Source organism: Staurois parvus, unplaced genomic scaffold (assembly GCF_062004578.1).
Source record: "Staurois parvus isolate SC_StPar_1 unplaced genomic scaffold, SC_StPar_1.0 ptg000576l, whole genome shotgun sequence".
In the NCBI taxonomy this organism is placed as follows: domain Eukaryota; kingdom Metazoa; phylum Chordata; class Amphibia; order Anura; family Ranidae; genus Staurois; species Staurois parvus.
The window spans coordinates 189,915-202,865 of record NW_028318372.1 but is presented as its reverse complement, the minus strand read 5'-3'; the positions used below and the strand labels follow the sequence as shown (position 1 = coordinate 202,865).

The following is a 12,951-nucleotide window of genomic DNA, read 5'->3' as shown; positions in this document are numbered from 1 at the left end:
GCCATAACCCATACTAGTGTTCTGATCACCCCCATGCCCCATACCAGCATCTTGATAATCTTCATACCCCATACCAGCGTCCTTATTGCCACCATAAGCCACACCAGTGCCCTGATCACCGCCATAGACCAAACCAGCATCCTTATTACCGCCATACCCCATACCAGCATCCTGATCACCACCATGCCCCATACCAGTGCCCTGATCACCGCCATACCCCATACTGGTATTTTGATCACCGCCATGCCCCATACCACAATCACAATCACTGCCATGCCTCATACCAGCATCATGATCACCCCATATGCCATACCAGCATCTTGATCAGCGCCATACCTCATACCAGTGTCCTGATGAACACCATACCAGCATTCTGATCACTGCCATACCCCATATAAGCGTTCTGATCACCCCCATACCAGCGTCCTGATCACTGCCATAGCAGCGTCCTGATCACTGCCATACATCATACCAGTGTCGGGTATTTTATTGTCTCAACTGATCAATTTTCAAATAAATATCCCATAGTTTGTAGACTCTATTGCTGTCACACAGACTAAAAAATATACACTGTTTTGGGTTATTTTTACCCCAAAAATGTAGCAGAATACAATTTTGGCCTAAATTTATGAAGAAAATTTTATTTGCAAAATTCTATAACAAAAACTGAGCAAAAAATGTTTTCATTTATATAGCAAAAAATTTAAAAAACCCAGTGGTGATTAAATACCACCAGAAGAAAGCTCTATCTGTCTCTAAAAAATGATAACAATGTCATATAGCTACAGTGTTGTATTGAGTAATTGTCACTCAAAGTGTGATAGTGCTGAAGGCTGAAAAATTGGCCTGGACTGGAAGGAGGTGTCCGGACTTGAAGTGGTTAATATTCTAACCAAAACCTTATCTGGGCACACCATGATACACATATGTTGTTCTTGGACTTTGTGATGGATGTTGGCTGGCATCGGTCCTTAGATTTGTTGGCTGCTTTAGTTTTATTTTATTTTCTTCAAATAATTCTGCATGTAACATTTTATACAGTATCTATGGAGAAGCAGCATTGTCACCCTCGAACAGGAAATGTTTTAGGACTATACATTCATACTATGGGAAAATGGAATTGATAGCTATACAGGAGAAAGCACATGAAGTTATCAGCTGTCAAGATTTCTGCCAGAATCAACCTTTAGTATATTTAAACAGACTATCAGAGGAGCAAAGTAAGAGAAGCTCATGGTTTACCTACACTTTAAATTTCAATGGACCAACAAATCAGATTGAGTTTCTCATTTATTATTTATTAACAGTTGAACCAAGATTTCAAAAAACATAGGAAAGCTCAAGAGAAAGCTACAACCCTTTTAATACTATTAAAAGAAGGCAATGTTTTCACATAACACACAATGATGTCAATAAACAGTCTGCAAGAAGAAAATGAACATTCTCTGGTCCTTCCAAGTTGTTATCCAAAGGTTAATCAACATGAGACTGTCAGAAAAAAGAAATTAAAATAAATTCAATACATTTAAAAAAAAATGATCATAGTCTCAATTCTTCTTTGAAAGAGACATTTGCATTCATATCAGTTTACGAAACCAGCAACAGCTCCACTGGTACTGAGCAGCACACATTAAAACATATGGAGACCAGATCTCTTACCATGTGTGCCCATCAGCATCAGTGGGACAATTCAGAACAGTGAAAATGTTGGTTGGGATTTATCGGTTTCTTTCTGGATACTTATCTAATGCATCTGAACACTGGCTATCAGGCAGTTTTGGTTCATGCTTTACCAGCCACGGTAGCCAAGCACTATTTTACGTATTGTTTTTTAGGTCTTGTTTGCACAGTGCATAATACAACTGTCCCTGATTTCGAGGGACTGTCGCTCATTTGGAACAAAGTCCCTCTTTCCTCTTCATTTGTCCCTCATTTTGGTCTGATCTATTACAGTTGTATTTAAAATACATTGTTTATCTAACAAAACATATTTTACAGTGCTAAACCTTTCATCCAATTTCTAAATTGCTAAATTTGGATATTTCCAAAGCCAATAAAAAGGAATAATAGCAATCAAAAAAACTAATTGTGTGTTTAACCAACAATTTTCTGTGTGTTATTGTCCTTTAAAGGGGGGGGGGGCATATCCTATGCTTACATACTTTTCTCAATAGGTGTCCCTCGTTCCCATCCCATGCGTGTAAGCGTGGAGGACTACGCTTACACGCATTGGGGTGCACAGGTGTTCCATGCATCTCCATGCAGGGAGTCCCATTGATATCGATTGGGACACAGCCGCTGCTCTCAATCTGACATTCATGTGGGTGCAGCAGGTGCATGTCCCTGAAATCACATATGCAGCTAATTCTACCTTGCTTCACCCTAAACTTAAATTGATAACCAGGGGAGGGGGGACTGGATACTATCTCCTCCATTGGCAAAGCATAGGTTTTAATTTAAGGCCCTGGGTACCGATGTGATACGATTCCTTTTCCTAGTTTAACCCTTCGATGACAGAGGCTTTTTTTGCTCACTTTAAAAATCATTTTAAGCATGAGTAGTGGTAGTTCTAGATTTTTATGTTATGACACTAACACAAAAGTTAATCAAGTGCAAATTTTCTGTAGAAAATAAAATCAATTTTAAGACACACAAATGCAATATATTATCTATTGTTTGGTAATATAAAAGATGAGGCTGCACTAAGTAAATAGATAGCCAACACGTCAAACTTTAAAATTGTGTTTACCTGTGAAACAGTACCATACATTTTCCATAGAAGATGCTTTAAAAGCCATCAGTTAAGGGTAAATGTGAAATGTTAAAAACCTAGAATTTTTGCTTTTACTCCGTCGTGCGTGTCAATATGTTAACATGTGTAGCACAATGAGCATTTTGTGTGTAGGTGTCCCCAACACATGCGTTTACATTGGTACGTGTACAGTATGTGGTGGTGAGGCAGGGCTCAAAAAATATTTTTTGAATAGGAGGAATTTTATGTACTTTGGTGTATTTTTTTTTCTTTTTTACACTTTTTCATTAAACTTCATTTTTTCATATAGGGAACAAAAAAATCTTCTATGTGTTTTTTGCGACAGGCTCTCTTTAATGAGACATCAAGGGTCATTGTACACATTGTTTCTGGCTTATTACTAGAAGAGGAGATGCCCATGTGTCCGCCAATGAGTGTCAGGGTGTGTGCATCACCACTGGATCGCTTCCATCTAATAGCCGTGAGTTGGCTTGTCAGGTTTACACACATCCCTGGCTATGTGTAAAACCCACCACTGCTGCCTGACAGTACATGTCAGTGGCAGCCAAAGGATTAAAGTGTATATTCAACCAAAATTATCTTCTTAGTTTTGGATAAAGTAGGAAAACCTATTTCAGTTTATTTTTAGTTGTCTTGATCCCATTGGAGAGATTTTTCTTCACTACCATTTATAGTAGAGGTGCAACAGGAAGTGAGATGAGATCACCCTCCAAGACAATTGTCACTGTAATGGATGTCCTCATTAGAAGATTTACTGTACCTTCACCACTTTTTCTGGTGACATATTCAACATTTTGGATTTCCCATCACTTTTTGTCTCAATAACAATGGTCCAGGGAACAAATAAAGAGGGTAAATCTCCCTAGTGGGGACACAGACAGCAATAAAAACATGACGGACTCTAACCTCCAACCAGTCATCAAAAAAAGAAAAAATTTGATTGACTATACACATTTTACATACACAGAGAACCTCTGCTTGTTTCCAGACGTATATGCAGACTGTCTAAACAGTCAGGTCAATGGCTGTCTACATATTTTTCCAGTTCTGGTCCAGTAAAAACCATTGGACTTAGACTGATCACTTAGCGGTTAACACTTCTGCCTTGCAGCACCTCAGACTGAAATCCTGACCAGGGCATCAGCTGCATGGAGTTTGCATGCTCTCCCTTAGCTTGTGTGGGTTTCCTTCTGGTTCTCCATATACATCCTGGTAGGTCTGCTTGCTCCTATGTGAATTATGTATGTCTGTGAAATAGACCTTGAGGGACATCTAGGCTCCTGGAGGGCAGAGACTGATGTGGAACGTAAAATATGTAAAGCACTGGGTAAAATTGTTATTGATATAAAAATACCTGTAATAATAATAATAATAATAATAATACACCCCCAGAGCACTAAAGACAGGCTCTAGTGATTCCAGAATAGTGACAGGAAAAAAACCCTTAAGGCAGGGGTCTACAAACTTTCTGAACAAAGGGCCAGTTTACTATCCTTCAGACTTCACAGGGACCGGACTGTTGCCCGTGGGAGTAAAAAATTACCTGGTGGGAGTGAACAATGCCCTTTCATTGGTGTCAGTGGGGAGGAATAGTGCTCCATCACTGGGGTCAGAGATAGAAATAGTACCTCATCATTGGTTTGCATGAGAGGAATAGTGCCCCATTGTTTGTGTTATTAAGAGGAATAGTACCTCATCATTTTTGTTAGTGGGAGAAATAGTGTCCTATCATTGGTGTCAGTGGGAGGAATAATGCCCCATCGTTGATGTCAGTGGCAAGAATTATGCCTCATTGTTAATCTCATGGGAGGAATAATGCCCCAAGGGTCAGATAAAGGCAAGCAAAGGGCCACATCCGCAGTTTGGAGACCACTGCCTTAGGACGTCAATGTGATGATTGTGGAAACACCAGTAATTTAGGTTTGAAATAAATCAATATTCAGCAACATACAAGATAATGCATAGAAATAAAAATACCTCATTCACAGGCTTTTTCACATTCTTTCCTAGTAAGAAACTTGTTTTCATTTCCTCCACAACCGCTATAGATAAATCGTCCACATCTTTTAAAGTCTTTATTAAAGTAAAAACGATTCTCTTTCTCCTGACATGTACCATAGTCAGTAGGCAAGTCACAGATTTTATCTGGAAAATACAAAAATAATTGAATATCAAGTAGCAGTATAAACAGATAATGGGTAATTATCTCATCCAACAAGACTGTTGGAACATTACAGAAAAAGTGTAATCAGGACTGCGTATACCACTAGACACAGAAGACATGAGCTCATACCTCCAACTGTCATTGACATCAGGCCCCCAATGCTGGGAACCTATTCCGCTCATTGATGCCAGGGCATTTCTCATGCTGGGCCATGCCCCTTTAGGCAGCGCCCAACATTAATCTCAATGTAGTCAAACCTACCTTTCACCTCACCCACTATTTTGAACATCATATATCTTTGCTGTGTGAGTGCTCCAGATTTTTTCACCACTGAAGTTGGGTGGCTTTTCACTGCATAGGCCACACAATAAAACATTTTTTTATTTTAAGTTGAGTAGAGAAAGAGTAAAGTGGTGGTAAAAGCTAAAGCTTTTTATATTGTAATACATTCACTGTATTAAGGTGAAAAACCTTTTATCTGCAGCCCCTCCCCCCTCCCCTGAAATACCAACCTGACCCCCCTTGCCCTCCAAAATACCTACCTACAGCACTGTGCCCTCATTGCACTCAGTGAGAGCAGCTGGAGCCATTGGCAGAGGCTAATCTGCACTGTGTGTGTAAATAGTGCCCCCAGAGCAAGTAGCTTGCTCTGGGGACACCCGGAAACCAGAAGTGTCAGCAGGGGACCCCAGAAGAGGAGGATCTGGGATCATTGCACAGAACAGATAAGTGTACTTTGTTTAATATTAAAAAGAACAGAACCTTTACAATCACCTTAAAACCCCTATCTGATTTTTTTCTTGCCCTGTGCCCCATTGGAGAGGTTTGCCTTTATTTCTTATCCCATAGATGCAAAATGAAGTAAGTGTCTCATCTAAGTGAAAGACATCCTTACATAAGCTGGCTACATTCTAGTAGATTTTCAAATGAACATTTATAGGAAAGTTCTCAGTACTTTTGATAACTTGACAAAAGTTATTTGAAAGTACTTCAAGCTTTAATTTGCCTTAACCGCTTCCCGACCTCTGTATAGCAGAACTACTGCTACAGGGAGGCAGGTATGTGCAAAATCACACATATATGTGTGTGTGTGTGTGTAATTTTGCATTTCTGGGTAGGGGGTGTTGTGCATGCGCGCACCGCCCTACCCACGCCGCCATTAGCGGCTGCAGCTGTCGATTATTCGAGTCCCAGCCAGACATTCCCCGCCGACACCCAGCGATCGCTGAGAAACACTGACAGGGGAGAGGTCTGTATGTAAGTATTACAGATCTCTCCCTTGCCAGCACCAGCATGCTGCTTTGTAGAGCAGAGCAATACAAAGTATCATGCTTACATAGTAAGGCCACATAGTAAAGCGCACACAGTTAACCCTTTGCTCCACCCCAGATGTTAACTCCTTCCTGCCCAGTGCCATCAGTACAGTGTCAGTGCTTTTTATTAGCACTGATCACTGTATTAGTGTCACTGGGGATGTCAGTGGCAGTTAGTCAGTCCCCCCCCCCCCCCCCAGTGTCAGAATGCCCACCGCAGTCACGCAGTCCCGCTTCAAGTCGCTGATTACTGCCATTTCTAGTATACAAAAAATTCCAGTATATATACTGCCATTTGTAGATGCTATATCTGTCACGTAAACCAATTAATGGTTTTACACATATGGGGATTTTTTTTTTTAGCAAAGGGAAGGGGAGTAAATCCTCTGGAGGGCAAGTGTTCAATTTTGTAATGAATGTAATCTCACAAACAAAGACCACATGCACTATTCGAAATTTGTTTGAGAGAAAATTTCCATCCTGCTCCTTCAAATGTTCTCATCACTGTGGTCAACAAAAAATTCTACTAGTGTATTGCCCGCTTTAGACCAAACTAGTGTCCCTATTGTAAGACTTTCCCTCAATTCAAGGTGTAAATCCCCCCCCCCCCCACACTTTCAGTCTTGGCGACAATGGCCACATAGCTAAATAGAGAGGGTGAATTTCTACAGTGGTTACAGAGACAGCCATACAAACCTGATAAGGGCTCTAAGCCTTCTACACACTACAAAATTAAGGACAAAATGTCTTTAGATGCAAATAGAGGTTTTTGTATGAAACCATACTGCAACACAGAGCACACACACATACAGTATATGATATATGTGGTACTATGTCAGTAAGACTCACTTTTTCGACCGAACCAACCAGCAGTGCACTGAGCCACCAAGAGACTTGTGGTAATCACAGCAAGGGCCCATGTGGTTTTCATGTCGTAGTCTTGTGTCTGGGTTACAGCAAAGCCAAAGAAGAGTCAGTGTTGTTCTGTAGACTGTGTATGATCTCAGATTCCTGGTGGATATATATAAAGGAGAGACCACACCCACAGCAGGATTGGCCAGAACAATTGTTCTACCCCTGAGGGTGGTCTTGATACCTCTGGTGGGTGGAGATCATCTCCGTTGCCTTTCTTCAGGGCCAATATTAGAGGAGTTACAATGCAGAAATATCAGAAATTAATACAAATTATAGTTACAAACTGAAAACAAGAGGGTTACTCAACTACTGGTTTTGTGGATGTTGAAAGCTTGGGCATTTTTTTTAGAGGAGGGTGTTAAACTGCTCATCTATCCTGAAACATACAATACATATGTGAATAATACAAACCATGAAAATCTGGCCACAGACATGAGATTGATGTCTGTGAGCCAGCACTGTATTTCATAAACATAAACCTGAACGTCCCACCAAACCAAGAGTACACTTTCTAGGAGCCATCATACAGGTACCCTTAGAGGACAAACATTTATGCAGGCACGATACAACCAACCTTATGTGACAAACTGTATGAAGAAAGCTCCAAAGACAGATAGAATTAGGCCATTATCATTTCTTCATTGCAGTTATGAAGTTTTCTTTGCCAGGTGAAGAGGATAAATGTCAACAAATGGAAGAATATTTTATTGATATTATTTCAGATAAGCTGCTAGAACACCAAAAAGGCAACCAAGAACAGACCTTCCAATCAATAAATATCAATAAATGAAGGTGCAGCGCTAGATATGTATAAAAATTAGACAAAATGGAATAAAAACAAAAAAGTGTATGGTAGCAATATAATCAAATGCAAAATAGTGCAAAATTGTCAATCACACTGTGGTGCAATTAAGTGGATAAATGTCCCAATTAGCTGAAAAATTGCCCACGTGGGGATCCAGTAGATCCTAATAGAGTGCGTGGGTGCGAGGGTCCAGTGTGCCACACAGTGGATATAATATAAAGAATGCGCACTCACCAGAAGTACGTCAAACATGCGTATATGAGATTTTCCTGTCTCATCAGGTATTGGTCATCTACTGCCAGAACGGGGTCAGGGTCATACACCATCCAATCTCCTCTAGGATAGGTACTCCAAAAGCCTTATCACATGTCACAGTCAAGGGTCCCTTTAAGCAGGTTCTGCAAGTGGGGACTTCAGCCCAGCACCCTATGATGATGTGCATAGCACGAAACGCGTCAGAGGGGCTACAGTTCTTGGACGTCTGACCACCGCTGGTGGCCATCCTGAATCACATATGAGTCCCCACTTGCAGAACCTGCTTAAAGGGACCTATTTTGCATTTGATTATATTGCTACCATCCACTCTATGCTTTATGTTTTTATTCCATTTATGTCTAATTTTTATACATATCTAGCGCTGCACCAAAATAAGGTATAACTAAACAAATTATCCAAATTAAAATGAGAAAATTAATGCATAATAAAAAAATAAATTTGAAAATTAATTTGCATTTGAAATGGAAACCTTTTGCAATAAATAAGTAAGGTACAAAAGTGAAATGATGATTCCTACTCAGGCTAATTTATAGATTAGAATAAAATAGAATAGAGTAGAAAAGAATTGAACAGAAGAGAATAACAGATTAAAAAAACATAGAATATGAAATAAAGAAATTGAAAATAAAGAATAGAATAAGAAAAAGATTTGAATATAATAGAATAGAATAAAATAGAAAGAACATAACTGTCTTCCGAAAATCTAATTTTAAATAAAATAGAAATAAAATAAATAGAAAGCATATAGCCATCTACTGAAAATTTAATTTTGAATAGAATAGAATAGAATAAAATAGAAAGACTATAACTATCTTCTGAAATTTGAATTTTTAAATTTGAATTTCAGTTAGAATAAAATAGAATAAAAAGAATATAGCCATCTTCCAAAATTTGAATTTCAAATAGAATTGAATATAATAGAAAGAATATTGCCGTCTTCCGAAATTCAAATTTCGAACACCATATAATAGAAATTATATAGTCATCTTCCAAAATTTGAATTTTGAATAGAATAGAATAAAATAGAGAGAATATATGCATCTTCCAAAAATAAAAATAAAAATTTTTAGTTTTGAATAGAATAGAAAAAAATAATAAAAAATATAGCTTCTGAAATTTGAATTTCAAACAGAATATAATTCAATAGAAAGAATATAGCCATATTTTGAAATTTATATTTCAAAATTCTAAATCTGAAGTTCAAATAGAATATAATAAAATAGAAATTCGAATTTCAACATTTGAATTTAGAATAGAATAAAAAAAAGAATATAGCTGTCTTCCGAAATATTAATTTAGAATTTAAAAATTCTTACTTCTATTAGAATAAAATCAAAACAATGGGGCTTTCTTCCAAAATTCAAATTTCTAATCAATTCAAAAATATTGGCTATGCAAAACTAATCCAAGTATACAAAACAAATTCTAAAAACAAATCATTCTAATATACTGAATATGTCTAAACTAAATTATTAATGAATGCATGGACTTTTGTCTTTTTTGAGCCAGACTGACTATATAAATGAATAAATCTGAAACAAAAAAAACACATTTTTCTATTGTGCACATATCTAGTTAAAAGCAGCTGGGGTTTAACAAGAATAGCAGTCATCATGGATGACGTGGACCTGATGATGGATGTACATTTTGGGACTTTTGTAAAAACCATGTGTGTGTATTTATTTACTTTTTACTTATTATGTACCCCTTACTCATTCGAAGGGGCAGTGATATCTGGGTGCCCCAATAAGCCCCCTGTCTACAGACCACCCACAGCCATCAGGCTGGAGTTGGGGGAAGTCAATAGCATGTTCAGCGCATGTGGTCTGGTATGGTTCAGCCATGTGCATGCTCATCTCCTTACTTTCCTGGCCTGCCAAGCTGCCAGCTCAGGTAAGGGTCTGGTGTGGATTTTTGAAGGGAACCCATGTTTTTTTTTTTTTTTTAATCTATACCAGATCCAAAATAAAGGTCTGGTATAGATGAAGGGAATCCTCGGCTGTTTGTTTACAAAGCAGTTTAAGCCTAAGTTAGTTGCAGGAAATTTAAGCCTAACTTTTTTTTTTACTTTAAAGCAGTGGTTCTCAACCTGTGGGTCGCGACCCCTTTGGGGGTCGAACGACCCTTTCACTGGGGTCCCCTAAGACCATCAGAAAACACATATTTCCGATGTGTAAAGAGCAGCTACTGTGTTGAAAGCAGCTACTCTGTTAAAAGCAGCTACTGTGTTGAAAGCAGCTACTCTGTTAAAAGCAGCTACTGTGTTGAAAGCAGCAGTATTGGAGGTAAAACGACACTCATGAATTATAATTACTGGGTAAATAATTTTATGGTTGGGGGTCACCACAACATGAGGAACTGTATTAAAGGGTCTCGGCATTAGGAAGGTTGAGAACCACTGCTTTAAAGTGATTGTAAACCCTTACCCAGTAAAGTGACTGGCCTCAGATGATACCCAGAGATGTAACAAATCCTCCTACATTTGTGGTATTTGTCTATCTGAAGTCTTCTCCACATCCGTTCAAGGTACTGAATTTATAAACCTTGTCTGAGAGTTCTGAAAAAAGGGGGTGGAGAACTGAAGTTACACTCTGCAGAGCTCAGTGAGGAGGGTTCTGAGAGCTGATTGGAGCAAAGGGATACACCCACCCTCCACACAGCTCACAGGAACATAGCTGAGGCTATCAATCTGCTGGCGGTCCCTCCCCCAACTTGTCAGATGTGACTCATGCTGATAGCAGAGGAACAAAGGAGCAGACAGAAATGACATTTAGTGTTCTTAATTGAGACAAGTACCCACTATAGAGTGATATGCTTTGCTCATATTTTATGTGTGAGGTTTGCAACTTCTTTAAATAGTTTGTTTAGACCAAGCTGGCCCAAATGAACTATTTTCTTTAATAATAGGTGTGCCGGAGGGGTAGGAAAATGATCTCCACCTTAGCCACCTTTATGTATTGGGTTCCTTCTGCCCTGTATCTGTGATGACCTGCCCTTACCTGGACCTGAGAACACAGACAAACCTTAATGGTTTAAACCATTTACCACGTCCACCTGGAAAGCTATTGGTGCAAAATCATGCAATAGGTTGGCACAAGAGAGTGATACCAGCTTGTAATGCAGATAAACATCAATCCAACACAGTACAGAAGTACAAATGACCTTCTCATTAGCAATGCAGCTGACCTGCTGCAGAGATGCCCTATCTAACTAACGGGCAGTGGAGAAATGTAGATAGAATTCCGATGATGGGGCCCTTGTGTTGGAGTGCTTAATTATATAAAATAGATGCTGGCCAGAGGCCTCTCACCACAGCTGGCTTTGGTTGTGGTCCTGGATGGTCCCTCGGGGGTTGGTGAAAGAGTCCTTCCTCTTGAGCCAGCTCTCTGCAGCTGTAGCAGACAGTGGCGGATGGTATGTGTGGTGAGTAACTGGAACACTCTGGAATCGTAGAAAAGTCTCTCCTGTTTCCTGTACATAGCTCAGCATGTGATACCTGAACAATACAGCCCTCCAGGCAGAACAGATCCTCTGGCAGCAGCGTATGATCAGCAGATCACAACAACAAATGGTCCCATGCTTTCTTGCAGCCCGGAGCCTTGTACATGGCTAAATACCCCGTGGGCACGCACAACACACATCACAGTTCAGTTCCCAGGCTCTGTAGCAGCAGTTACAGAGAATCCTTAGTCCTGTCCCCCATCTGCACCATACTCACTGAGCATATACTGTACTGTCCAGGCCAGGGGCGGACTGACAACTCATGGGGCCCCCGGGCAATAGGGGATCATGGGGCCCCTATATCCTTGCCCAAACAAAAAAAGCCTATAAAAAGGTACCAGGGGCATTTCATGGGGCCCCCTACTGATCCCGGGCCCTTGGGCAGTGCCCGAGTGCTCGAATGGTCAGTCAGCCCCTGGTCCAGGCACTGCTCTCCAAATGGTTCAGCAGACAGTCTGCACCCAGGGCCAATAACTCACAGGTGATCACTGCATAGAGATTACATGTGAGTGGGTGCAATTAGCTGAGGGAGCCTGCAGCCTCCGTTTGTTTTCAATGGGGCGGCCTACAGCCACTAATCACAGGGACCCCTGCTGGGGTTCTCACATGTATACAGTGAAGGAAATAAGTATTTGATCCCCTGCTGATTTTGAATGTTTGCCCAATCACAAAGAAATGATCAGTCTAAATATCGAATGGCAGATGTATTGTAACACTGAGAGACAGAATAGCAACAGAAATTTCAAAAGAAATGCATGTCTATCAAATTATGCACTGATTTGCATGTTCATGAGGGAAATAAGTATTTGATCCCCTATCATTCAGCAGAATTTCTGGCTATCGGGTGTCTTTCATACAGGTAACAAACTGAGATTAGAAGCAGTCTCTTAAAGGGAGTGCTGCTAATCTCATTTTGTTACCTGTATAAAAGACACCTGTCAGGGCTCCAGGGTATGACCAGAGGTATGTGACTGACGCAGGGAAACAAAGGCTTCAGATAAGTTGTAAACAATATAATTTATTAAAGACTAACAATACAAACATAAACGCAGTGCAATACTAAAACATAACACAGTGCAAACGAACCAAACCCAACCACCCACAGATAACAGTACATACAATGCAAGCGTCGTCAGGCAGGCCGGGTCAATAACAATCGGGCAGGTAGGTACAGGGGGTCAGGCAGAGAATGGTCGGGGTCACA

The 12,951-nt window shown here is 39.9% G+C and overlaps 1 long non-coding RNA gene across 2 annotated transcripts; it reads right to left on the bottom strand.

Annotated features, from left to right (window-relative positions):
* Positions 1 to 1,277: 1,277 nt before the first annotated feature.
* LOC149450258 (uncharacterized) lies at positions 1,278 to 11,714 on the bottom strand. 2 transcript variants are annotated; one of them, XR_016315275.1, is made up of 4 exons: positions 11,557 to 11,714; positions 7,100 to 7,196; positions 4,751 to 4,918; positions 1,278 to 1,488 (listed from the first exon to the last, which is right to left on the bottom strand). It is a non-coding gene; the product is annotated as an uncharacterized LOC149450258 (long non-coding RNA). The 2 variants fall into 2 exon arrangements; XR_016315274.1 differs by having other exon boundaries at positions 7,100 to 7,379; positions 11,557 to 11,703.
* Between the last annotated feature and the right edge of the window lie 1,237 nt (positions 11,715 to 12,951).